The 24,656-nt window shown below is 39.2% G+C and overlaps 1 long non-coding RNA gene across 1 annotated transcript; it reads right to left on the reverse strand.

The window, feature by feature from the left end:
• Window positions 1–286: 286 nt before the first annotated feature.
• LOC309349319 lies at window positions 287–22,734 on the reverse strand. The gene is made up of 3 exons (XR_014159843.1): window positions 22,643–22,734; window positions 19,034–19,108; window positions 287–606 (listed from the first exon to the last, which is right to left on the reverse strand). It is a non-coding gene; the product is annotated as an uncharacterized lncRNA (long non-coding RNA).
• Between the last annotated feature and the right edge of the window lie 1,922 nt (window positions 22,735–24,656).

The raw sequence follows: 24,656 nt of genomic DNA on the forward strand, positions 1-24,656 counted from the left end.
GAATATGTGTTATGGGAGAGGTTTGTAAGGTTGTGTGAGAAATCCCATTGAATCCTGAGCGAATGCTACAAATGTGAACACTATAACATGAAAAGACTCTGATTTAAGAAAATGGGGGGAGATGGCCCCTTGTATAAGATGCCCCCTACTTTTGGACATAATTTTTAAGGGAAAAAACTTAGACTTAAACACGGAAAAATACAGTGAATGATGTACTCCGAAGCTGATGAAAAATCTCAGGGCAGGTAAGAAGGCGTAAGTGAGCAGAAAAAGCACACAGGCTAACTTCCAGTGTTACTAACACTTTAGTTATACAGACATGCAGCTTTTATTCCTCAGATGTTTGTTATAGACCTTGAACTGTAGTGAGCCACAGATGATTTATTTTGTATTAGTAGTAGTTCTTCCTTGCTCTCAACAAGCCTGACTGATATGTTGGATTAGCCGTTGTGCACTCATGTTTTCTGCCTCATTTTCCAGGGTAAGGGTTTGTTTGTTGGTAATCCTCTTTATAGCTCTCTTTCTTCCATTGCCCTTATTCAGCAAAAAGCATTGGACAAGGTATACTGTTTCTTGCTCCTGGGTTTGGTAGATATTGACAAATCTCTGTGGAGAGGAATATAAGGCCCAGGGTTAAAAGTGAAGAGGTGTATCCAGGCAAACTTAGTTGTGCTTACTTCCAGTTAAAATCAATGGGACTTAAATCATTACTAGCATGTCCCACTGATTTCAGTGGGCAGGAGAAACAAATGGTAAGGCACAGATTCCATATATTGCAACACCAATCACAGTAAGAAAAAGCAAGATGACCTTAAAGAGCTCAGGAAAAGGTTTATTAGGCCCAACACATTTCATAATAAATCCTACGTCATTGATGTAGAGATAAATAATATAAAACTATGAAATACTTATATGAACCAGTACTTAATGGTAAGACTTTACACGGTCTCAAAATATCAACAACAACCAGGAACAGGACAAACAACTAATCCATTGTTTAGAAAGTTCCGACTGGATTAAACTGGATTCAGCCCAATTTCTTTCTTTCTCATCAGCAGATGAAGCACACCACAGTGAGATCTGATTGAAATAGACGTGGTTTAACTTCATGATATTTTGCATGTAGCTTGTACACAGTTTTCTTTGGGATCTGAACATATGGAAGAGCAGTCAGTGCTTTCCTTGCTCATTGCAAGCACACTCTGTGCCCTATTTGCCATACACACCATCTGTTGTTAGGGCATATGGATTGCGCCGTTGTCATGTGCTGAGCAGATAGTTGTACCACCAGAGATTAAGCAAGTAAAGGAGGAGAAAAGCAGCAATGACTGGATGCAGTCAGGGGTGAATGATGCGCTACTTCTAATACTGCTAATTTATTTAGTATTCAGACTTCACTGAAGAACCTTTTGTCACATCATCCATCACAGAATGGCACTGGAGAGATGGAGTTTAGAAAAATTAAAAACCTGTTTGTTACTGTAAACCAAAGAGCATGAACAACATCCATCAAACACAGACAGAGGTGGAAGATAAACAAGAGTTGGTTGGAACCAATTGATGTGCACTGATTTTTTCGTAACTCCAATTTATTAAAATGCTTCTGCTAGAGATTAACTATCTGTAGTGCAATATTTATCTTCTCTCCCCTTCCATCTGCATGGCTGCACATAGCAATTTCAAACACTTAAAAAAATTAATTGGGGGAAAAAACATGTTTCTTCTTATTTTTTATAGTTTTACAGCTTGTGCTAATGCCTGTATTTAGAAGACACACCACAGCTACATTTTTCAGTATGTTATAGCACATGGCAGGCATAAAAGGTATGCCTCCTACAGTAATGCTAAAAGCTGCTTGGCTTAATTCCCCCTAGTGTGTGCACAAGTATATGAGCTCATCCAGTGAATGGAACAGGCAGCCTTGGGGAGGTTCTATCTATCTCAGCTTCCATTTTATTTTATTTAAACATTTTATATGCTGCTTAACACAGTAGTCTCTAAGAGGTATACAGTAATATTTAAACAAGCACAATAATGATAAAATCAGTCCAAACCATAAATAAAAGAAGTCTTTGCTCCAATACTTCCTGTTGTGAAACCTGTTGCATGATAAACTTCCACTAGTGCAGCTGTTGGATTTCATATGGCAAAGCCATTATTCTTGCTCTTATGCTAGCACAACAGTCCTTGCATTGGCGATCAGAGAACATTGAATCTGGATTCATGGCTAGTACCAGATGGTTCCAGGCTGGTGTGCAATGGGTGTTGCACAACCTAGGAAGGTATGATCCTACCTTGGGAAAAATTGCCACTCTTTTCAAAATTATTTTGATTTCCTTTGGAGCTTCTCAAATGTTTTAACTGTTTAAGAACCTTAAAATTTGCTTTTGATTCTACACTAGATAAAGATTTTGCTGCTGCTTGAAGGATTCTTAAAATTTGGATGCTTAGATGACACTAAGCCACCTTATGCACTTTTGAAAAAATAAAAGGAATAATAATAATAATATGCAGTAATTATGACAAATGGTGATTCATTCTTTCCTGTTTGGCATCTCTAGTATCCTGCAGAACAACTTTTAGATTTACTGGAAATGACTCTGAGCTTCACTTCAGTTTGAACACCTCTAAACTTCAACCATTCCCATGTATCATCCAGACTCTGTACTCATAACACTGGGCAGTAGATGCAATTTTCTTTTAAGGCAAACTTAATTATATTTATGCCTTTTCAAAATGACTGCTGCCAAATTTATATCTGAACTCATCATATCAGTGGATTAGACATTCCGTATCATTCCCTGCTGCTGACTTCTGAGCATTATTTACTTGATTATAAAGCCTGGTTTGATGGGACACAATCACATTTCTGTTCTCAATTATCAGCCCAAACTGTGTTAGTCAGAGATCCCTTTGAATAAAGAAAATGACCTAATGGGTTAGTTCTCTGCCATGGAATTCAAATGTCTCTATTCAAATGTCAAACCAAACTCACTTTCGCTCCCCCTAACCTTTTTAAGTTAGCTAAAAGTATGGAAGCAACAAGCAATTTGATTTGCAACTTAGGGGCAGTTCAAGCATTATTGAAACTGGCATTCCTGTATATGCAGTGGAGCACAGGCTACATGTCTGCTGCCTATTACATATCAATTATAATGTGATTCATATATCTGCACAAGTACACATAACCTCTGCAATCCATCTTCCTTGAAGAAGAAGGAATGGACGCTTTAGAAATTATGAACCGTATATCACAGCACCCAAATCCATGCTGTGTGTGCACCAGTAATCACTACTATCCCAAACATGCTTTTTTTTATTCACAAGCTATATATATATGTCACTATAAATAGCATTTATAAGTGGCACCAGGATGACTGTGAACCTCTTGTAGTATTTTTAATGTGAGTGCATTATACTGTACAGAGTCAAACGAAAGCCGAACCGTTTAATTATTGCTTTTTGCATTCATATTCCTTGGACATGATTCTCTTGTTTCCAGTCTTCCTTTTCTTTTCTCTCTGTTAAATATGAAATGGGAGTAATTAATTTTAGACTCCCTAGAGCCTATTGCAACAACCTTGGGAATTAGATAACAGTCTGCACGAGGCAAACCATGTTGTCAAGATAATTTTTACTGCAGCTTGATGTTTCTTGTGCTGTTCTAATAAAGACCACTCCATTTCACGCACATAAAACTATATTGACAATCAATCCTCCACACTCTGGCTATTCCAACCATTTGCACTCTTCCTTTAATGCCCTAGGACACCTCTGTGTTAACTTAAAGTGTGGTAACGTCAGCTGCTTGCATGCATAAGAACTTAGACGGCTGCAAATTTTATTGCAGCTGTTTATCAATTGAGGGAAGGGCAAGTAAGCATTCTTCCCCCATCCCTTTAAATTACACAGCAGAAAACACTTAGTAAATTTTCAGCCTATGTTTTCATTGACTCCCACGTAGCACCAGATCTATTTACTCAGATTACTACCCATTGGTAGAACCAGGTTATCACCACAAAGATAGGAAGACACATGGGAAATAGGAAGCTGAATCAGACAAGTCATCCATCTACCTTTGTATTACCTGCACTGACTGGCAGTGGCTCTCCAAAGTTTCAGACTTGGGACTTTCTCGGCCCTAACTGGAGACGCCAAAGAATGAACCTGCATCTCACATTAATTTCTCATTCTAATTCCAGGTGCTCAGCTTGTGGAGTCCTTGAGTTTCTATTCTTCTCTAGCTGAGCTTCTAGTTAAGCACTTTCACATCAGCTGGCTAACAGCTCTAAGATGGCTAATTAACCTAATTGGCTTATCTTAATGATTTAGGACTATCTACAAAGGATCCATACAATGACCAAAACATGGAAATACACCTCAGCTTCCATTTTATCATGATGGTGATTAGAAGAAAACAAAGCTGATTTTACAGAAGTGACCTGCTTGCTAAACAGAGCTCTTTAATATCAGCTGCAAAAGGTCTGAAAACTTCCAGTTTGGAATAATGAAGCTTGCCCTTAAACACCATTATCCAGTGGTCTTGCTGCCGGCCGAACAGAGAGCATGTGAGAAACATAGCAGGGTTCTGCAGTCTGTTTTGTACTGTTTCTGCATCTTGTCTTGCACATTCAGGGATGAGGTTGTATGCATTTTTCAGCATATATCCTGCCCAGCTCTGGAAGCTCAGAGCAAGTGGTTCAGAACAACAGATGATCTCAACAACTACTTTAAAAAGAACAGATGGCCTAGGTGAGGCAGGCATCACTGAGATCTTGACCCTCAAGAGGCTGGATGTGGGGAAAGCCTTCATGCCTCAAGGGGCATAAAATGGCTTTGGCTGTAACTAGCTCTCTGTGGAAGGGCTCTTGATCCAGCAGATGTTCCCACATGAGTTGAGGTGACATTTCCTCTGATCTGCCCTTCCCACTATAGGCGCCTGCACTGCCTCTCGGGATGCTCTGGAGGGTCCACCAACCTTCTAGAACAGTTCAGGGAGCAGCAAGGCTGCAGAGAAGAAGTACCTTGTGAATGTCCCTTTGTTCATCAGACCCAAGCAGATATTTTCCTTCTGTTGCATCATTTAGACAGCATTGGGATATTTTTTCACCCAGGCATTTGTAACTTGAAAGGTGGCAGGTTTCAGCAGAAAGTGTTACAAGATTCAAAATGGTTTATTTAATTGCTTAACTTTTTTGTAATTGTTTAGTTATTTCCTTGTAGAACTACTAAAAATATAAACTATGTTATGTTGTTTGTTTAATATTTTGTATTTTGGGCAACATTTAATTACCGGCATACATATTTATTTATTTTTTAAAAGAAGAAAATTACCTATTTAATTGGAAGCAGAATGATGATTAGAACAGACCATTGGCCTGATCCAGTCATCCTTCTTATGCCTTCAGAGGCAGAAGTAGTCTCCTGACTGCTACTTGTTACCTGTAGGGCAGGAGTGGGCAACTTTGGGCCTGCCATAAATCAGACCCTCCAAGTGTTGCTATTTTCCAGAGACAGTCCCTGATTTACACAAACCATCCTGGTTTCTGATTTGATCTGAAAATGTCCCACTTTTCCTTAGGGTGCCCCTATTTTCATCAGAGAAATGTTGGAAGGTATGGTAGGAAGTCCCTATTTTCATTGGAGGATGTTGGAGGGTATGGAGTTCTCTGACCCCAGAGCTTTCTGAAAGCAGCCCTGTATAGGGAAGGTTTTTTTTATGTTGTTATATATGTTGGAAGCTACCCAGAGTGGCTGAAATAACCCAGTCAGATGGGTGGGGTATAAATAGTAAAATTATTAATATGGAATGGGACATCCCTATTTTCATCAAAGAAATGTTGGGGGGTATGCATAAGTTGTCAAACTACAGCTCCCATGATCCCTGGCCATTGGCTATGGTTGCTGGAGCTGATGGTGTGGCAACATCATGAGGGCTAAACATTTCTCATACCTGCTGTAAGGAATGCTGCTGTTCCTAGAAGCATCTAACTGACCACTGTTGAAAACAGAATGCTGAACTAGGTCAGTCCCTGGATTGGAGCAGCTTTCTTCTTATAACCCTTCTTTAATAAGGGTTTTTTATTCAAATGTTCATAGAGTTTCCATTGCTTGCTAAATATAAAAAATTAGACCATGTCACAGTAACTTTCTGGTGCATTTTATCCTTTAGATGTCCTTTGAGAAATCTTGATATACAACCTAGTCACTTTCAAGTGCTTTTATTCATTGAGCAAAATGGGACAAAGGCCTTCATCAACTGAAATACTGACAGGGACTAGCCTGAGAATGTGATTTTAAATGCCTGTTATTATTTTTCAGAGAGACCAGGGTGTGTGGGGGGGAAGTCTGCATAACATCAGCACTTCAGTAAAGTGTAAAGCAGAGTGCATTATGTAATAGCCAAGGTTGTATCTGATTTTTTTATTTTTTTCAGAGCTGCTAATTGGAAGATGAAACGAGCAGAGCAAAATGCACAGGCGGTGTTTTCCACCATGTACCATATGATTAAAAGATCACCTTTTTTGCTTCATACCCGCCATCTGACTCAGTTTTTTTCTGATGGATTCAGCATCTTCCTGAACTGTATCCAACAGAGAGAAAGAGAGGGAGAGAGATAAAGTAAAATAAAAAAGTAGAGCTTGTTAAGTTTTGGGGGCAAAAAGCAAGCAAGCAAACCAACAAACAAAAACCCTCTATCACGAATTGTTTATGTCACCCACAGTTCACCAAAGAGATTTTCCAGAGAACTACACTACATAGTTTTGACCGTTGAAGCGAAAATCTTTGCGGAGCTTACATTTTCAGGAATAGTTTGTCGCTTTCCAATTGCTTTAGGATTTTCAAAGTTCACTGTTCATTTTGGCTCCTGGTTGCTTTTAAAATTTATGTTACCAGATGAAGGAGCTAATCTCTTTTGATTCAGATCCATTCACTCTGGGAGTTCAATTTAAAAAGTTAGTATGTCCTCAGAAAGAAATGGGGGGGGGGGGGAGCCCCAGCAACATGAAATTGGATTACTTTCTTTGGGGGAAAAAGGTGACTGGCAGCCCCATCTGTAACTAGTTATGCTGATTTAGCTCTATTGATTCCAGAAGGAGAAGGGACCAAACAACTTAAATCTATGCATTTAATTGTGTTATTTCTTCCTGACCATTAGAGAGAATAAAAGAGAAGAACAAGATAAGGAAAACAAAAAGTGGCATTAAGCTATGAAATTGACACCCAAATCTTATGGATCGCCTCAGACTGCAGTTGCGGCAGAAACCTACCGGTAATCACATATTGTGGCAAAACCTCCCTCTTGCTTTTCTGCCTGACCCATTTCCACCTGTCTGACTCCATTTAGCAAGGCTGCTCCATTTACTAAGGGTGACTAGAGATCCCATATGTTATGGGAAGAATCATGGTCATGTATGTTTTTCTGGCCCCTTACAGGAGACAGAGGAATTGATGGTGAATGATGTCTTAGAGCTTAGATCTAAAGGGTGACATGAGACAAACTGCTCAGCCATTGTTTGGCATGCTGTCGACATGTTTTCTGCTACTTTTCATTATTGATTGTTAATACTGCACTTTTCAACTGCCTCATTGTAATGAAGTGAATTGGTTTGAAACCTTCTGAGACACCTTACTGATTTAGCCTAGCTGGGGAAAGATTTCTAAGCTAAAAGTGGTTACAGTGGTACCTCAGGTTAGGAACTTAATTCGTTCTGGAGGTCCGTTCTTAACCTGAGGTACCACTTTAGCTAATGGGGCCTCCCACTGCCACCACACGATTTCTGTTCTTATCCTGAAGCAAAGTTCTTAACCCAAGGTACTATTTCTGGGTTAGCAGAGTCTGTAACCTGAAGCGTCTGTAACCTGAAGCGTCTGTAACCCGAGGTGCCACCATATTAATTTTGTGATAATTGGGACATGCCCAACTAAGTCATGTGCAGAGCAGTCCCAGACTTAAGCCTGTTGATTTCAGTGGGTCTGTTCCCTGTTGGATACATATTGTTTCTGTTCTTTTCCTTTGGATATACATATTGTTTGTTCCCACAAGTTCACAGAGGAGGCTGGTCCATTATGCAGCATGACTCTGAATACAAGCTGCTGAGAATCAGAGGTGCATAGGATGGTGTTGCACTCATGCCATGTTTGCGGGCTTCCCATGGGCATCTGGTTGGCCACTGTAAGAAAAGGATGCTGAACTAGACAGACCTCTGGCCTGATACCATAGGTTATTCATATGTTCATTAGGGGGGTTGCCACCAGCATCAAAATGCCAACTCCCACCTGCTTACCTTCTTACTTATCTCCAGTCCACGAGATGGAGCTACCCATAAACTCCATTCCCCACTTAGAAACAGTGCTGTTCTTGAATAATGCTGTAGAGAGGATAAGGAGCACAAAACTAGACTTAGTTCACTCTGCTTGTTATTGGGTCTGGTTTCACCTACTCCCTGATTTCTGCCCTGCCAGTGCCAATGGGTACTAACCACCAATAGGCATGTATAGACCAAAATATCACCAGTTTATTACAGCAACAGACGAAGCCAAAATATAGCTGGTACAGGATGCAAGAAAAAACTGGGAGGTCACACCACCATGCATAACTGTCATTCTGTAGATAGAGGATGCTGCAAAGGTTTTAGTAAAACACAGCTCTTTACAGTTCAACCATAGATTGCAGCCAAGTAGACTAATCCTGTGAATGTTTATTCAGGAGTCTTAAACTTTAAAGGAGATTTCCCCCCAATTTGCATAGATATGCAAACTTAATCAAATATAAATTCTGATTTTGAAATTCAGATGGTTTTTATTCAAGAAATTTAAGACCTGTTCTGAGATCTTTTTATGACTCTTGGGTTTTACTTTCAGCTTATTTCCATTCACAGTCATTTTTATTTATATTATCCATTTTTTGTTTTTGTTTTTTCCTGTTAACTTTTGCGTTTTGATATTTTTCTTCAGCTACCTATGCCTTAATGGTAAATGACAAGTCTGGGGCAGTCCATCATCTGGTGGCCTGTTTATAATCTATCTTCCTCATTTCTTGATTTTAAAATGGCATTTTTTAAACAAATAAAAAGCAGCCCCTTTTCTCACTGCAATGACTAATGGTGCTATGCTTAATATGATGCAATGTTTAATATTCAGGGCTAGTTTTACTGCAGTGCTTTTGGTACAGTAAACCTTTATGCTTTTATGCTTCTCTTTTTTCCTTCAGATTTATTTTATATCAAACATTTTTGTACCCAGCTTTGTTCTTTCTGGATTTCAAGAAGTGTAAAATCAATAGCCATAGCAAGAATACAATGGTAAAACAAGAAATAAGAATCCTAAATTAACTTCCAACACTTTAAAGGACCCAGGCTGCCTAACAGCAATTAAAAAAATTATACAAATGTCATAACAACATACAAATATCATAAAAATACATTTAAATGACAACAAATTTGTAACCACTTTTAAAGATACAGTAGCAAAAACAATAAACTCTTCCTGTTGATCTTGACCAGCATCACCAAGTGCTGGCAAGATTAATGTGTTTTTAAGCAACATCAAAACTTCAGCAGTAGGGAGGGCAATCCTATCTCAGTGATGGAGGAGTTCCATAAACAGAGGCCCTGCCCCCATGCCACCACCCTATGGGTCTCAACCAGGGCTGATCCATCCATGTGGCAAGGTGAGGTGACCACCTTGGGGGCAGCAGATTGTGCCTCCAACAAATACATCACCCACTGCTGCTGTTGCTATGGTGAAAGCAGTGGCTGTGGTGCGCTCCTTGGAAGTCAAATCTGCCATCTCCTTGGCTGTCTCCCCATGCCTCCTCTGCAACATTCCACCCTTAGGGAGGAAATGGCAGAAGTTGCCTTCTCCTGGGTTCTGCGCCTGCTCAGCATGATTCAGAGTGTGACCTCCCCTGTGTTAAAATTAAAAGAAACAACCTTTTAATTCCCACTTCAGTTGTCGGGTAAGGTTGATTTGACACCCACCCCCTGTTCCCTAAACAGCTGTACCTTGGAAGTCAAAAGGAATCTGTTCCAGAAGTCTGTTCAACTTCCAAAATGTTCAGAAACCAAAGTGTGGCTTCTGATTGGCTGCAGGACGCTCCTGCAGCCAATCGGAAGCAGCAGGAGCCCCGTCGGACATTCGGCTTCCAAAAGAATGTTTGGAAACCAGAACATTCACTTCCAGGTATTGATCTTTCGGGAGCAGATTTGTTCGGGAGCCAAGGCATTTGAGATCCAAGGTATGAATGCATAGATTTTCATTCATTTCTCCTTCCCTGGTGGAAGCATTTTTTGGTTTACCTCAGGTGCCAAAATGTCTTGAGCCAGCCCTGCTCTCACCTCTTGGTTTCTGTTGCCCTGTAAACAATGGCAACAGAAACATCACATTGAGCATGTGTCACTCCCCTCTGGAACTAAAGGGCAATTCCCCAGGTTTGCACATGCTCATTGACTAAGAACATTGTTCAGTAACTTGGTTCTGACCTAATGAGAAAAAAAGGCGCAAATTATAGGTAATATTTTAAACTGGGAAATAATACAATTAAACAAAGAAGAAATACTTCAGGGCAAGTTGACTTATCAAGCAAAAACAGCTAAGAACAACAGAGCACTGGAAATTAATTCAGTACATGTAGGTTGGCTCCATATCATTCTGACAGGTCTCGCACCTACCAGTCCTTGAAACAAATAATAAAAATTCTTCCTCACCTCTCCCCATCTTCTCCCATATCTATATATACTTAAAAGTCGTTTTCCCAAGAGAACAATTTACTGTTTCCTTGAATTGGGCATCACAGTTGTAGACAGAAGGAATGCAATGACCCCAATAAAGCAAGTTGCCTTGCCCCCAAAAAACTGTCAAAGCTTTCTTCCTTATTGTTTTCTAGGTTAAGGAGTTGGCAAAGTGGGAAACTTACTTATTATACAGAATCTGTCTAACTCCTCGCAAACTTTAAACAGACACACTAAGCAATGATGACAACTTTGGCCAAGATTTCTGTTTGTGTTTGTAAAGAAATGTACTGCTTTAGGAAGAATGTTCCTTCTGTGTTTGTGCTCTCTCTCTCTCTCCTGCTTTCTCCTTTTAAATGTACATTAAAATACACATGACTCTTGCAAATGTGATTCTTCTAAATGGTAGTGTGGGAGAAATCAAGGTACCATAGCATAATCTAAACTTTCCAGGATAGTTTCCTGTGGGTTTAAGTGGTGTGCAGATAAGAATGTGAAAGTTCACAGAAAATAGCACAGCCATATATAATGATATATTGATTTTGTAAAAGTTCAGCATGGATGCATGTTACCCAGCTACAAGTGGGACCTATAACAAAATGTTACCGAATGGAGTGTTGAAAGCTAGTTGTGCCAGCCACTCAGCCATACCCTTTTCAAGAATGCTCCATTCCACCACCACTCCTCAAAAAACAGTCAAAATTCCATGAGCTCTGAGCATGCTCAGGCATCATTGTGCAGTTTTATTTTTGTTCTGCAAACTTCAAGGTTCATGACAGCCTGCTGATTCCTTTCCATGTGTGTGTGGTGACATTTTGGCTACATAAGTATCTTCATTCAGATAATGAGTCTGGTAGTGGTATATAGGATAATAAATCTATAGCATTTTTCATTCATAAAAAAATTAAGATTCTGATCTCCTTAAGAGTTAATGTGCATAACCAGCTTTCCCATTAGAGGATATATTCAGTGCTGAACAGAACTTTTACAGTTGAACTTTTTAAGAGCTTTTTTGGGGTTTGATTTGTTCTGGGTAGTGCTACCAGAGAGTTGTGCTAATTGCTACACTGTGTTCCTTTAGGTGTTTCTGAGGTACGAGGCTGCCTTTAAATTTTGTAATTGTGCTTTTGCATTTTCTATTTGCATTTCAACTTGTGATTTGATTGTTAAAGTTGTTTTGGTTCCATCTTTTATGGCAAAGAGCAGGAGATAAATGATGAAACTGAACTTACTACCAATGTTTATCAGTAGTTCAGGTCCATTAAAAATAAGTAACAAATGGATGAGGGAGGCATTTATATACCTCAAGCTAAACTCCAGTGTATCTCATGATAGTAAAATGTCTCAATACCAAACCAAGAGTATGATATCAGAAGATATCTGCTTCCCTGGGTCACTTTTGTTATGAGGAAGAAGGAATAAAAACAATATCCTGTGGCATTTTATCTCACTTTATATGTCAACATTGGCTGGGACAAAAAAAAGGGTAAAATCTGTATACAGTGGTACCTCTAGTTGTGGACACGATCTGTTCTGGGGTGCCGTTCGCATCCTGAAAAATCTGCAACTAGAGTGGCACTTCTGTGCAAGCGCGGAGTGCAATAGAGTGCTTCTGCGCATGTGTGAAGCACGCAGAACGCTTCTGCGTACATGCATGTGGCGAAACCTGGAAGTATACAAGCGTTTGCAAGCCAAAAAGACACAACATGAACCTAATGCAACACGGGGTATGACTGTAGTATAAAATACCTAAAATGTGCATTCAATAGCATAATAATTACATCACTAACTTAAGTCTAATTGAGTTCATTGAGACCTTAGTATAACTAGAATCTGGTTTAGAACCATACACACACACACACACCCCTTGTAAAAATATGCAGGAGTGCACCATTCTTGGTTGTGATCTTTCTGTAAGAAAACCATACCCTTAATTTAAGAAATGGCATTTTTGCCTAAAACTGTGCTGATTTTTTCACCGAACTAAATTACTTTAATTCTAGATTTTGAAAGATCCTTGTTGAAGGGCGCTGCGTCCATGATTCATGTTCTTAGCATTATTATTCCATGCTTTATCCTGCCTAATAGTCTGCCAAAATATCTGAAATCTGAAACTTCCAGCTTTTCAAGGACTGTTTGGGCTTGGATGGTATGTAAAACAGTTTGGGTGCGTGTTTTTTCTGAGTCAGGTGTGCTATTTTTGCTCATATTACTCATTTGAATTTCTAAAGGATCAGCAGCCTGCTTGTCATTGTATAATCCAGGAACGTTAATTAAATAGATCAGCACATAAAAGCAACAATTTTAACCTCAAAAACCAGCATTACACTGAGTAGGTCATGTTTCTTATCTTTAGAGATTGCCAAGAACTCTTAAGATGACTATAATTGGGGAGGGGAGGGGAAGGATGTAAGAATCTTTAAAGTTCATCTTAGTGTTCAGCTTTCCATGGTTTATCCGTTCCCTCATTGTGTTATGCATTCTTTTTCAGTATCTCGTCTTTTAATCACATTTCCTCCAGTTGGAGAAAAAAGAAGATAAAAGCATCCTGAAAGAAGAATGTAAGCAAAGGGTTGATTTTTGCCCTCAGTCATATTTAATATTTGTTTGCTTGCTAGTGATCAGAGGTTTATTTTCAGTTGGCTACAGATTTCTCTTCACAGTCTGGACAGAAAGAAGGTAGAGTAGCAACATGGACTGACTCTGTAAACCACTGCCATGGAATTCAGGGAGACTTCTTCCCCAATGCATTTTCCTGAGTTTTTCAGCCAGTGACTGATCACTGCATGCATATCACTAAATATCTTGACCCTGCTCCACTGAATTGAACTTTCAGCCTTCACGACGTAGGAAAATGGTCAAGTACATAGCTATTTTTGTGGAGGAGGGTCAAGATATTAACTGATATGCATGAAATTTCATATATAGCTATATAATCCCTAGTGCCTTTGGAGCAGGCATTTTCAAAAAAAGTGTTTTTTATGAACCACCCTAGTAGGGCAGTAATTGTTCCTTGATAATTTGTCACCCCCCTCCATGATGGTACCTGGGGCGACCCGCCCCCGCCCCTCTTTCCTATGCCCCTGGCCTGGAGTTGCCTGTGAGGCTCTGATTGATTGCCTGTGTGTAGGTGCTAATTTCAATCATTTGTAATACAGTCAGAGGCCTCTTAAAGGGTGCTGATTTTGATCCATTCCAAGTTTGCTAGTATAGTGTCAGTTTTTGTATCTGACTCACCTTAAAACAAACTGCCTGATTTTGACAAACATTTGAAAAATAACCGTTCATAATAACAGTGCCAAATATTAGTGATCAAAACCACAAGAGGACTGATTGACTGACATTTAGAATTCTGCTATTGCTAGCTAGCATATGGAGGAAGAAAAACTAGCTCAAACCAAAGCGTTTATGAATAAAACTGTCATTTGGACATATGTTGCTTCTATTTAAAACTGCTCTTTCCATGTTTATATACAGTCTGGAAAGAGAGAGAGTGAGAGGATCAGGAAGAAGTCAGGCGTTTTTGAGTGTTTTAAAAACAAGTTAAATTTCACTTCATCTACAGAACACTTCAGATTCTTCTGTTTCTGCATTATGCTTTTTGTATGTTTCTGCAATGGATAAAAGCAGGAGTCTCTCTTTTTTTTGTTCACTGAAAATGCCATTAGTCATAAATATCAAGATAAGCTTCTGAATTGAGCTTTGTACCATTTAACATGTCAAATCTGAAGATAAGATTGGAGTACACAGACAATTAGGGGTGCCAGTTATCTTCCATATATTCAAAGCCATAAAAGTAAAGTAATATGATTTTTCTTTATGTAATACATCAAAGAGAATTATATAGCAAAGACATGAAGCAGTGGTTAACTCTTCCTCCTTTGGAAATTAGTGGCAAGAAACTCTTCAGGTTTTTCTATAATATCGATTTTATTCAATCAGTTTAAGAAAAAAACAAGCTACAGTGCAATATAGATTCCTATACCCCAAATATACCTAGCCCCCCAAGGAGGACATGCAATTAAAATCTTAGTCTATATTGGCAAGGCACTCAATGACATCAGCTCCTAAGGTGCAAGAGTCACATGCACTGCTCTTGCTAAATTGCTATGCATCTGCTTCTGCAGTATTCTTCGACTCAACAGTTGGAACAACAGCTTGACCATGCCTCCATCAGCACAATTAAACCCCCTCTTCTGACGCAGTGTGTTCAAGCCACCAGCAACTTTTCCTGTGTGTCATCTCCAGCTACTCCTGTTGCTTTAAGCCCCTTCTCACCATTGGAAACTGTGAGGGACTGTCTCTTCCACCTCTGTACCTTCCTGCAGCTCTTCTGCACCTACTCTTCTTCTCCCGTCTCCGACTGCCCAGCCTCTTTTTCTTTTCCCACCTCAGAACCCCATAAATCACTGGCCCCTTCCCACTGCTGCCTGCCCCTGACACACTAGCATGACAAATACACCAGTGGAGATTCTGCCAGTGGAGCTATTACGTAGCAAGGATTTACAGAGGACCGTCTGAAATGGGGTGGAAATGAGGGCAGCATAGGGAAGGAATAGACTTATGCTGCATCCTATACTCTTTTCATTGTCACTATCCAATCTTTCCAAAAGAAGCATGCAAGCCATGGGCATGGCCGAAAAGCATGTGTGCTTTTTCCATCAGGGGAATTACCGTAATTCTTAATTCTAGAATTTCTCATTGCTAAATTCAACAGCATAATGGAAAAGGGAACCAACTGAAAAATTAAAGCTGCAAGCAGAAATTGATCTTTTTCCACTTTTAAGATATATATATGTATAAGATGGGTGGCCAACCTGTATAAATCAAGCTCTAAGAGGATTGAGCTTTCCTTCTCTTAGAAATGTCTCATCTTCTCCACTTCAGTGTGGTGCAATCCATTTACACCAAATAGTATACCATAGAAGATATCAATAGACTGCTGTGGAATCAAATGGCTTTATAATCTGGTGAATTTAAGAAGGTTCCCCATCAGGATTCATATCACTATCATTTTGAAGTCCAGATCCAAACCTCATTGGTTATGATTGATGAACTATGATTGCACTGATGTTGTATCATATAAATATTTGTCACTCTATTTTTGATGTAAACATATACTGACTAACATGCTCTGCTTTCCAAAGTGCCCACTGGAGAAAAGTAATAATGCTATCACCAGTCATATTCTAGGGGGAATGCACATGGTACAAAGCTTAGAATATTATTATATAGCTAGTTAAAAGTGCTTAGTCCAAAGCCCAGAAGAATTCTGTCATTGTCACCTTTCATAGATTCCAGTTTTCTTCACAGCTCAGATTAAAGTGACACTTTCTGATGAAAGCTGAGTTATTAAGAATACTCTCATGGAAGTCTATTCCACTGAATTCAGTTAAATGGGTTTAGAAATGAGGCAAAATATGTGAGGTTACAACCTTTTACTGGGCAACCTTCATTGATCAAATTAGAGGCATACCTGTGCACATTTGATTATGAATAAAGTCCACTAAACGTACTTTGTGAGACTGGAGTCAGCATTGTCACCCAGGGGGATGAAGCAACTTCAGGCAGCCCTATGGAATGGTGGTGCTCAATTTAGTGGGAGAAATCTGGGCAGCTTAGGATACAGTGGATCTCCAGTTCAGCTTGCTGATTCCCAGCTCATTAAACTCCAAACCCTGGCACAGCTGAAGATACACTTATGTAACTTACTGAGTCAGGGATTAACCAGCTGAGCTGAGACAGGATGAATTCAGGTTGGTGCAAAAAAACAAAAAACAAAACAAAACCCAAAGTGGACGTGATGGGGGTGAAACAAAAGAGGACTTAGGCTGGATCCTAAGTTCAGTATGGTTATGTGTACTGGAAACTTAGCACACTATTTTAAAGGCTAGTTTGCTCTCTGTTAGGCTTAGACAGAGCAACAGCAGCTGCCCTGCTGCTAGATGGCATTTGGATCTGGTGTAACATTAACTTAACACCGGTGTGCTTTATGCCAGCTTCTTCAGCATATGATTGCTCCCTAAGGCAGAAATTGATATCTGTGTGGCGCAGGATGGCTTGTAAAGTGTTCTTCTGAATGTGTAGTGCCATTTGAGATCAGCTTCAGGTAGCAAAATGTCATGGGCAGAAAAGCCAAATTCTCATGTGATGTCACCAAGCCTGCGGTGGCATTTCATGAGACGTTGGCGAAGCCTTGTGACACTTAAAGTTGCCTTATGTACCTTTAGCAGTAATGCAGAGGAGGGCATTTCAGCAATGGTAAATCTATTTCATCACCACTTTACCACATGCTGAACTCTTCACAGATCCATTCAGGCCTCATCCTCAGTTTGATTCCAAGAATTGGCCTTGGCATTTATTATAATCTGCATTTATTTTCTCTCTGTGTTTAAGCAAACATCATCCTCAAATGAAGTGACTTGCACTGCCTCTTATTCAAAAGGCTGATTATTAAAATGATCTGCTGCTGGTTTTGGATTTTCAAATAAATTTGGTTCCATGGTAATTCTACTGCGCAAATGGCAAGGGCTGTGTCACACTTTGCTGTTCTGCAAGATTGCACTGGCCAGTTGACAAGTGAGAAAACAATGGACAACTCAATACTTTCAGTGTGCAACAACATAAAATGGATGGTGTATGTGTGCGAGAGAGAGAGAGAGAGAAGAAAGAAAGAAAGAAAGAAAGAAAGAAAGAAAGAAAGAAAGAAAGAAAGAGAATAGATGGAGGTTTATCTTCACTGTTTTATAGGATGTCAGCTTTTAAAAACACTCATGAGGATGGTCTGTTTGTCCTGTGTATTCATAGTTTATCTTCTTAGGAACAAAATTATAGCCTCATAAAGTTATGCAATGGAACTGTAACTGTTTAATTAGAATTCAGCATAAAGTATTGTAGACACTTCTCTAAAATTGATTGTTTTGGTTAATTGCTAGTAATAAAATAATATTAAGCACATTCGTTGATTAAACTTTTATATGCAAAAATACTGTAAGAATATGAGCAAATAATATATATGGTGCAATTATTACATGCCCATAAGGACTTATTTAATTTTATAAGGCTTGTTAAATGCTGAGTATTCTTTTTTCCAACTCTATAATAAGATGCTCCTAGCTGCAGTGAAATAAGTGGTTTCTGCAGGAACGTGTATTGGATAATCTCAGTGCTTGTAGCATTATTTGATTTAGAAATAGGTCAATGTTTCAAAAAGATAGCTTTCAGGCAATAAAACAAGCAGTGAGATTATTTCAAACAAGTGAGAAACCACTAGTTAAAGATGATAAATTCTCATTGACCCTACACCACATGAATGAAGACAGAAATAACTTGGTGGGTTTAACCATCTTATCTTTATTTCCTTACATATCTGCAACTAAACTAGTTAAGGCTAAATAATTATCCTACTGGCTCCCAAGATTAGAGCTACAAACCCCCATTTTCAGCAACTCTCCTTGGGGTGAGAGATGGAGAAAGGGATGGGACCTACTATATGAAATTAGCTGAGGCTGATGAGAACTCCTCTAGGAATGACTAGGGCAAAAAAGACTGATATTATAGTCAAGGTTAATTGTAAAAGAACAGGGAGTGTCATTAGCTTTAAGCCTGTTTGATGCTATTTCAGGACTCCAAGATTCTATAGGGTGACAAGGTTGCTTAGGATAAGCTTTCCTACACCACCAGTTCATAGGTTTTTATTATTATAATCATTCATTTTTAGTAAAATCCCATCTGATTTCATTTACTCCCAATTCCACTGCACCCACCAGTTGTGATCTGTACATGGTTTGATCCAAATGTAGCAATCAATGAGTCCTTAATACCCAGAAAAGCAGAATGGGGGGGGGGGGGAGAGAGGCTTTCAGTTAAGTGGTCAGGCTGCTGCTACAGGAAATTTGATGAGGCCTCATTGCCTTAAATACGGGTGGACATGTCTAACCTTCATTGGCCAGGCTGCAATGTGACAGCATCACCAGCCCAGTGTGTCCCATGTCTCAAGCTCTTTAAGGGTTGGAGGCAAAATGCTGCACACAGTGGAGAGCATTAACAGATTCAGTAAGCATAAGAGTTGTATAATTCTTGCCTCTTCTAACTACAAATCATATTATTTTCAGGTAAAAATGTAAAATAAATAATGAGTTGCTGAAGGACATTCAGACATGGTTCATATTTACCCCAAGTTAGTCTAACAGCTTAATTATACTGGATTTCTGAAATTTGATTTAAAATACTTCTAGAAAATGTTGTAAGCCCTCTCCCCACTTTTAAAAATACTCACCCCCCCAAAAAATACCACTTACCACAATGCTGTAGCACTCTTTCCATTCATTTTAATAAACACACAGTAGTTAGGACTCTTAAAAGGCTGCACAAACCTAAGGAAAAAATAACAGAAGACAAACAAATTGAATAATGAATCATTAATGTTTATTCTTATCTCAGTTTATTTTTATTCAAATATCTTTCTGTTTTCTAAGAAACAACTAAATTGGATGAAATGCCCTACTACTCAGCCAAGGGAAGAGGAAAGTATAGGAAAGCTGATTCACACTAATAACAATGACATGCAAATAGGGTTAGGGAGGTGACAAAAACAGCTGAACTGAGACAAGTAGACTGAAGTACTGGTTTAAATTGTTTGGAAACAGGACAATAGCCCACTGCTCTTCTAAACACCATTCTTTCCCAGACAGAACTCAAAAAGGAAGAATGGACATATGCTAAACAAGGTTACTGCAAAATCCCTCCCCCAATTCACAGCAATTGAAGTGTTCTGGGAAAATAATTCAGTTTGATTAAAACCTAGACCTGTCCATCAAAATGAAAACTGCCCCTATACCTCCATGTCCATGATGCATGATCAGAATGTTTTCCCAGTCAACTTGGCTTTGCTTTTTTTAAAAAAGAAAAATGCAGCGATCCCTTTATTTCAAATGACACCCAAGTCCAAAGAGTGACTCGGGACTTTAGAGAACCCTTGATCTGGGACGGTCTAACTCAGTCATGTGAAAATCTCACTTGAATCATCCCTATTGCAATTTTGGCTGTGCACAGAGATTAGATGCACCCCAAGCATTTAATATGGATATAAATTTCATGCAACTGAATGTTGCATGAGATTATAGAAAATTTGGGGGGCTTGGTTGGGGGAATGTGTTTTATCTTCCCAAAAACAAAATAGGGTAATGAAGTGGTACTGTTGTCACTATTATTTCCACATTAGGACACAGGAGGCTCTGTAGTCTAAACCACCAAGCCTCTTGGGCTTGCTGATTGTAAGGTTGGCAGTACAATCCTTGTGACGAGGTGAGATCCTGTTGCTTTGTCCCAGCTCATGCCAACCTGGCAGTTGGCAGGAACTCATACCAACGTGAGTAGATAAATAGGTAGGAAGGTAAATAGTGTTTCCATGCGCTATGGCACTCATCATGGTGTTCCGTGCACCAGAAGCAGTTTAGTCATGCTGGCCACATAACCCGGAAAAGCTGTCTGTGGACAAACGCCGGCTCCCTTGGCCTGAGATGAGCGCTGCACCCCATAGTCGAATTTGACTGGACCTAACTGTCCAGGGGTCCTTTACTTTTATCCATTACCTATTATTTCCAATGTAAATTAATTGAACCAGTACACACACTGTTAGGTGTGCTCACTGCCCAATAAGGAAGTGGATTTATAGTTAGGAGAACTTGAAAAGGATCTTGAAGTTTATGCCATGCAAGTTCATATCTATAGATATAGGTAAATAGCCAGCCATTAGCCTAGTAACCATGTACCATTAGTGGCAGCAGTTGCTCAAGATTCAAGGAGGAGATTTTTTACCAGCTTGACTAGCTAAGATGCTTTGAACTAGCGATGCAGCTTAGGACCGTATGTTTGCGAAGCATGTATTACTGAGCTATGGGCCTTGCCACACAACATGCAAGACAAAGACATTCAGCTGGGCCTTGGGAGCTAGTTGAAATCCTCTAAATTCTATACAAGGGCTTATTCTTTCTCTCCCCCCCCACCGAAAACAGAGCATATTTTGTGCTAAGGCGTTTGCATGGCGATAAACAAGGAACCCAATTATGCTGTTTTTACAGAGTCATCTTAAAAGAACCCAACATCTTGTACAGGCAATAAAGTCCACAAATGACTTCAGAAGAAAGTGTTCATAAATAAAAGGAGAGGTGTTCTGAATAAAAATGATAAAACTGACATTTTCTCACCCAGCTTGCTAACAGCATATTCACCTTTTGTAAGCAGGAGGATATGGAGTCAGGTTTTCGTGAGAATAAAAGTATCCGTAACTTGTTGAGTATTTTAAGTGCCAAATAATCTACAGTTTGCTAAGAGTGCAGCTGGAAAGAGGTTCAAATCTCAGATAGATGATAAATGTGCTTGAAGATATTCATTGTATTAGGCACTCACCAGATTGTTATGTGAGAAAAGAACCGACCCAATTTTATCATAAAAAAATGCAATCTCAAGAGGTCAGGTCATTTGCCCTTTATAATAAATGAAAATATGGTCAAGAAATTGAAGCTGTAATTTTATTCCCAATCTTTTACTTCTAGCAGTTTCTGGACAATGGTTTAACATTTGATCAACTGGTGAAGAGTGCTTTGCATACTATGACTATGAAGGAGAAATATCAATATAATGATTCTCCAAAGCCCTTTGCAATGGAGAATGCAGTAACATGTAAATTTGAGGCTCCCAGTAGAGAAGATGCTCTCATTGTTTCACACAGGAAAGCCTTAGATAGAAAAATACATTTTCCCCAAAATGTCATCTAACAGATGAGGCTACATGCAGGTTCATATGAAGGGACCTTTAGAAACATTTTTAGGATAATGTTTTTCACTCATGCCATACCATTCTTATGCCAACCCTTTCTACAAATATAAGAAAAAGCCAAGAAAGTTGATCAGGGAAGAGGGCTTGACATCCGTTGTGAACAGCTTCTGTGTCTGATAAACATGGAAAGCTATTACATGGATTCTATGCATATTTGCTGGGTAGAAGATTCTGGTGAATAATATAACACAGGAGTCACCCATATGACACTAAGTAGTGTCCATGAAAGGTCACAGTAATATCCCCTCAAAAATCCACAGCGAGACTGTTTGCTCTTCCTGCTCAATTCCTGTATGAACTGGCTCAGCCTCTCCTACCTTAAATATACTCATATTTCCTATACAGTGGTACCTCGCGTTAAGTACTTAATTCATTCCGGAGGTCCGTTCTTAACCTGAAGCACCACTTTAGCTAATGGGGCCTCCTGCTACTGCTGCACCGCTGGAGCACAATTTCTGTTCTCATCCTGAAGCAAAGTTCTTAACCCGAGGTAATATTTCTGGGTTAGCGGAGTCTGTAACCTGAAGCGTATGTAACCTGAGGTACCACTGTATTTCCCTTCTACAACTGGTTGAGCTAGGGATATGAGCTGTGGTATTAATCAAGCCAGATACCTTAGGAAATCAGTGTGGCTTCATGACAGCCTCAGTTTGTGACCCTTATGTAAATAGAATTCACCAAAAGTGAGAGTTTAATGGACAGCATTAGCTTAGGTCCATTAGTATGATGAACATTGGATGCAACTCCAGGACTGTTGATGATGCAATGGCTGCTTGCCCCTTTCTGGGTGGGCAGAGTTTGCAGCCCCTTGCAGTTCGACTCCATCCCTGGCAGCCATGAATCACAAGCTTGGCCAGCCAGTGAGATTCTGGCCAGCTGCACTACAGGGTGGAATTGTCACCAAAACATCAAAATTGAACGGGTCACTGAGGAGCCTGCTTCAAAATCTGTCTGAGGACTGAGAAGCTGCTTTGGAACATTGCAGCATATGAGCTTTAGGATAATGAGGAAAGGGGGAATTGTAGTCTGTTCCCTTCTCAAGTGATCCTGTCCTTATCGAAAAGTCTCACCAAGGCTTGGAATGTGCCATTTTCTTTTAGACAAGTCAGAATATGCCTTTGATATCTTCAAAAACATGCTGTTCAACCATGAAAGAAGTTGAGAGTCATTCTGGGAGATGATCTATAATGAAATGAAAAAGATATTTAAATATACCTTCCAGAAGAAACCAGAGGCCTTTCTCTTGGGCATGGTCGGCCAATTGGTGCGAAAGGAGGATAGAACTTTTTTATGTACGCCACAACAGCAGCAAGAATACTCATTGCAAAGTATTGGAAAACACAAGATCTACCCACCTGGGAAGAATGGCAGATGAAGGTGATGGAATACATGGAACTGGCCAAGATGACTGGCAGAATCCGGGACCAAGGAGAAGAGTCGGTGGAAGAAGATTGGAAAAAAATTAAAGTTTATCTTCAAAAATATTGTAAAATTAAGGATTGTTAGAAAGATGTTGGGAAAAGAAAATTATGTGGTTTTAGTAGAAATGACATAAAGGATTAAGTAAAAATGAATTGGTGAAAGAGAGAATGTAAAATTATAGTATATTAAGACAAATTATTAAGATAAAAACAAGGTTGGAAGGATTTGCTGAAATAACAAATTGAATTAGAATACAAAAATGGGAGGTGTGAGGAGGTCAAGGAAATAAGTAAAGGAAAGAAAGCTATGTAAAGGTTCGATTTGTTCTTTTTTAATTGTTTGTATTTTTTCTGTCTTCTTATTTTTCTTTTTTCTCTTTTTTCTTTTTGTAATCTTTAAAATTTGAATAATCATTATATTAAAAAGAAGAAGAAAGAAGTTGAGAGTCAGTGTGGTGTAGTGCTTAGTTAGCATGTCCGACTAAGCTTTCAAAGTCACAGATACAATCATGGAACTCACTGACTGGCCTTAGTTAAGTCACCAACTGTCACCCTAAACTACCTCAAAGGATTGTTGTGAGAATAAAATAGGAGCGGGTGGTCATGTACCCTATCTTGTGCCCCTTTGCAAAAAGGGGGATATCAAGGTAATAGATAGATATGTCAACATAGATTTTGAAGCAACGAGGCAAATCTGTTAAATCAGTCATATTAATTTATTGCACAGAGGCATCACTTAAAAAATTAACTGCCATTTGGAATAAAATGACACATCACTTTATATCAAACCTCTCTTTCTTTGGATTAATGTGGGGGGTTTTATCCATGAAATCAAAACATCAAATACCCAAATTGTGGAATAAAGATAAACAGTCATTTTTCTACCCTCAGGGAAAGTCTGTCCCTGAATTACTATTCACCCCCCCGAAAGCCCTGTCCTCCCTGCCTTATCTGACTATCAGAACAGTGCTTTGCCCCTTTAAAAGTCCCTCAGCACAAGAAATGAAGTGTTACGAATAACAGCTCTGTAATTTCAATATGAGATACATTTCTCATTTTAAGAGGTTTATTACAAAGGTCACTGCTGAATGAATAACATGTGGAAATAAGATATTTAATAGAAGTGCACAGAACTGCAACAGCTCTCTAAAATCGAAGACCAAAAGAGGCAGCTAGGATCATTTGAAGGACAGACATACAAGTTGCTGTTTTAATGTAACATTCCTTGTAGTAGCTGTTTGCTTGATATTTTCCCTTGTTATCGAACTTCAGAGACTCACTGGTGGTAGCTTTACTGCCTTAAAGTAGAAATTTAAAGGCTACTATATCTCAAAGAAAAGGCAGACACAACTATCTGGTGAGAACAAGAGATTGGTAGATAAATGGATTAATGTTTAACAGAAGCCCAGGCTGTCGTTGATATGAAAGATCTTTTACATCAGGGAGGTGGATTATGAATGCTTCCATTTCTGTCTGACAGTTAGGGGAGGATAAGCAGGAAAAAAGGCCTCCTATAATCAACCCAACAATGTGTTTTTAGCAGACTTACAAGAAAAAACACTTTCTGTGCTCTTCTTATCTGCTTATTCCCTTGCTATATCCTGCTTCTTTAGTTGAAAGGGAAAGCTGATGGAATTTTTGGCGGCTAAAGAAAGAACTCAAA

This window comes from Podarcis erhardii (assembly GCF_964252035.2).
Source record: "Podarcis erhardii genome assembly, chromosome: 8".
Lineage (NCBI taxonomy): Eukaryota > Metazoa > Chordata > Lepidosauria > Squamata > Lacertidae > Podarcis > Podarcis erhardii.